The following is a 4224-nucleotide window of genomic DNA, read 5'->3' as shown; positions in this document are numbered from 1 at the left end:
ATTATAAATAATTAATTAATAAAAATTTTTAATCTATTTAAATTACTCTTCCGGTTTTTATATAAGACCTATTTAACTAATTGATTAGATTAAAGAAAAGTTAGGTAAGTTAGTTTATTATAAGAAATGTAACATGTTTTTCTTAAATACCATACCTCATTTTCCTCTTCTACTTGATTATGATTGAGGAAGTATCTATAAGGATAATTTTTAAAAAATTAATAAATATAAAAATAATTTTTATATTTAGGACTAAACTAACTCAATAATCTAATTAAAGTATTATATTAGCGGAGGAGTAGTTAACTAACTAATTGTTTTATACAGAACGAAGGAAGGGTAGTATCTTTATTTGCGTATCTCTCCTATATGTTCTCTTATCTAGCCAATCCAGCCCTGTCACTTGCCTATTTTGTTTACACTTTGCAGCATCAATCCTTATTCCCTCCAGGTGAAAAAAAAAAAAAAAAAGGACCGTAAAAAGAGCTTTAAAAGGTGCCATCCTGCTTCCAATTTTAGTTCCCGCTGTGAGAGATCAGAATTCCAGGTATTCTCGTGCTTCTCGTGGGGGTTTTCACCAGACTATGGAAAATTTTGAAACTTTGAGATCCAACGTGTCGACTCGGTCATCGCTCAGAGAGAGAGTTCCTCCGTCATGTACAGCGGCTCCAGTGACGGCGACGCGAACCCATGAGGCCGCGCAGAGAGGAAAATTCCGCCGGCCTCGTCCATGTTGTGGGTCAGAATTTACGTCGATTCATCGGATCCGGTGCTGGTCTCGGATCCGAAGCATTGATGGGTACGTACTGCTTCAAACCCTTGATTTGTAGTCTGTTTTGAGCGTTTTCTTCCATCTGTTTCTTTCGGGTTTGAGAGAAGAAATGTGTACTTCGAGGAATTTCAGTGGGTTGCCAATTATTGGAAGCATTGGCGTGATGGCGAAACATGACACTGAACTGGTGGTGGTGACTGCCAAGACACTCGCGTAATCTAGAGATTGTAAATTGCTTGCAATGACTCACTCTAAGGGAGATGAAAGAAGGAAAAGACAAACGGAAATGAAGAGAGACAGAACAGCAATTTAACATAAACCATGGGTGCTTCCTACGGTGCTGCAATAGATAGTAGCTGAGATGTTGAGGCTTAAGGGCTCTGACAGGAACATTTTGGAACTGAGGCTGTAGCTGTGAGAGTAAAATGTTACTAATACACGGATGAAGCGGGCTATTTGGTGTATGATGCGTTGTGTTTTGATTATAATGCTTTAGTGTTGTCCATGTACCACAGTGCTCCATTAAGAAGTCTGGGAAAATAATGTATTTTTAATTTTATGAAGCCCTTTTTAGCTATGCGAGGGGTAATTTGCTGTAGTTTGCTAATAAAATGGGCGTGGCCGAACCTGTTTGAATTAATTTCTTGATTTCTGGCTCACTTTACTTGTTGATGCCTGAAAGTGATTTCATTTACTTCACACAACATGGATTTCTTAATTCTTAAGACGACAAAGTTGAAACGTTGGATGCTAACAGTATGAGCTATAGCCTATATGACATGCATTTGAACAATATAGAATCTCTCTCAAGCTATTGCAATTTATCGTCGTCAGACCTGATTACATCATGGTATTATCTGCTCATTATTTCTTTTAACTTCTTATTGCAGAGCTTGAAACCAAAAGGATTTTGCTTGACATTTTTAAAGAAAAGCAGAAGAAGAAAAGTGCTGAAGCTGGTTCAATTCCAAGTTTCTATAAGAAGGCATGTGTCAGCATTGTTAATTAACAGTTCGTTTCTTCATACAACATATATGAAGTGGTTGGATTTGTATCTTCTTTTATTTTTCTTCCTCAATCTCTTAGCCATTAACAAGAATTTTATTCTTCTAAGTAAAGCCTTTTCCCTTTAAAACTTGCATGGCACCATTCATGAGCGCATGAACACCCATTTTTATTATGTCTGCACTTTGATCTCTTCAGCATGCATATAAAGCAGCTGTCTGTAATGTAAATACTGATACACCTTGTCTTTGTCCAGAAACCTGAAGAGGGATCAATCAGTCATAGGGTCCAGAGATTGGCAAAGTTTCGGTTTCTAAGGTATAATCATCTCATCAGCTTATGTTTTTTAGTTGCATCAGCTTATGTATGTAACTTTTATCTCTTGATGATATTCCCCATGCTTTGCACAGAAACAATCAGATCTTTGCTGAATGCTGATGACTTGGATGCAATGTGGGTCTGTTTGAGAGAAAATTGTGTGATTGATGACGCCACTGGTGCAGAAAAGGTCTGCCTCTTTGCCCTTTTTTTTTTTCCCCTTTACCATTGTCTAATATTGTTGTTGTGATACATCACAGTTCAACGGTAACTTGTCTTCTTGGTAATATGATAAATACTTAAATCTAAACGAAGGTCATCAAACTGGAGAGATTGAACCAAATTTGCCTGTCCCTTCTGAAATATTAAAAAGAAAGGACTTGGCTTCACAAAGAACTTGAAAAATTGAATATTTTTGGTTAAATTGTATGTTTTTCAATGATTTCTGGCATACCCTAACCCCAAGAGTCTTATGTTGTCTGCAACAAATTATTGTTTTCTTCTGAATCGGTGATATCTGATCTTAATGATCACATATTTGAAATATAAATTCAGTTTTACTCAGTTATTCATCTAGCAAGTCTATATTATCTCTCTATGTTGTATATTTTGGACTATAACTTTTCAAGAACAGCTCAGCGATCTTCAAGCTCTTCTTTTTGTTCCCCCCCCTGGAATAACATAATAATTGATGCGTACTTTAATTTGTTTCTTATAGATGAATTATGAAGACTTTTGCCACATAGCCTCTGGTGCACGACAAAAATAGGTCCCAAATGCAGACGCTTTTTCAGTCCTTCAACTTCATTTGAAGTTTGAGAAAGATGAGCAGGGAAGAATTGCCATCCTACCGTTCTACCTTATGTGATGCGAACAGTAAGTCATTGTAATTGTCAACTTGTACTAGATCACTGGATTATGCTTAATTTCCTGAGATTAAAGTTTTTAAGGATATGTTTCCGTGTTTTTCTTTCTCCATAACTATTTACTTTTAAAGTTTTATAGCTTTTTCTTCTACTCAGAAGAATCCATTTTTCATTTATGATAGTAACTATGGGTTATGGTTATGCAGGTTCTCTTACACAGGCAAGAATTGACATGAGTGAGCTTGATGAGGATTCTGATGGTTTCCTTCAGCCACATGTATGGGTTTTATTGTTAAGAGGCCTTGATTTTTAAAATTGAACAATATGTACGCTCTTTTTTGTGCATTTATACAACCAATGGTTTTGAACTTTCACTGGGACCGCTACCTATAAAAAGTGGTTTCTTTTGGTTATGATTATCTAATCTATTTTGAAATTATGTTCCAACTTCCAAGAAACAATTTTGCATAGAGTCTCCTCTATTTTTGCTCTTTTTTTTTTTTGGTCCGCTCTTCCTTTTCTTTTATTTCAGAAATTTGAGATCTCTAAGCTTCTCACTTTTGCAGTGGTTAGAGTGCTCATTTATATTATGCAGTTGAGAGACCAATTGGTCTAAAAATGCTTCATACGTAACTCTTATCATAATTAGAGTGCTCAGTATTATTGCAGTTGAGAGACCTAATTGGTCTAAAACTGCATCATACATAACTATATCATAATTAGGTTAACCTTGTAAACTTTTGCTTTTTTTCAGGAAATGGAATCCTAATAAGGGGTCTTATCCAAAACTTAGCACAATTACGTGATATGCCGGCAGCATTTGTGCAAATGTATTGTCGCATAGCTGCACACAATTCTTCTTCTTTTGTGATCCTCATAGGCGAGGTTTTGCATGGCTGATATCTTTCAGTTGCTAAGGCTTGTTGATGATTTGATAGTCATTTTTGCTTGACATGGGCATCTTTTAAAAAATAATAAAAGAGATTTTTACTTTTGGAAAAGTAAATGAAAGTCTAACGAAATATTAAACCACAGAGAGTGTAGATCATGCTAATGGCAGCTTCTAGGAAAATAATTTAGTAGCAAATAAAAAAATGAATAGAAAACTATTTTGGTCTATATTTTCATATATTGATGATTTCCTTTATCTTATTTGTTTAATATTGCGGCAATGGTGATTTACTACTTATCAAGCTTTGAACATGAGGAATGAAAAATTGTCGTGCTGCATTCTAAATACAAGGTCTATGAGAAAGGTGTTTT

General features: G+C 35.4%; 1 pseudogene; it reads left to right on the top strand.

Moving 5' to 3' along the window:
• Nucleotides 1–655: 655 nt before the first annotated feature.
• Nucleotides 656–3878, top strand: LOC114739905 (probable serine/threonine-protein phosphatase 2A regulatory subunit B'' subunit TON2; annotated as a pseudogene).
• Nucleotides 3879–4224: the final 346 nt, after the last annotated feature.

The sequence above is a fragment of the Neltuma alba genome, unplaced genomic scaffold (genome assembly GCF_004799145.2).
Source record: "Neltuma alba isolate B1F8T4 unplaced genomic scaffold, ASM479914v2 tig00002969_pilon, whole genome shotgun sequence".
Classification (NCBI taxonomy): domain Eukaryota; kingdom Viridiplantae; phylum Streptophyta; class Magnoliopsida; order Fabales; family Fabaceae; genus Neltuma; species Neltuma alba.
This window is presented reverse-complemented; position numbering and strand designations above follow the sequence as displayed.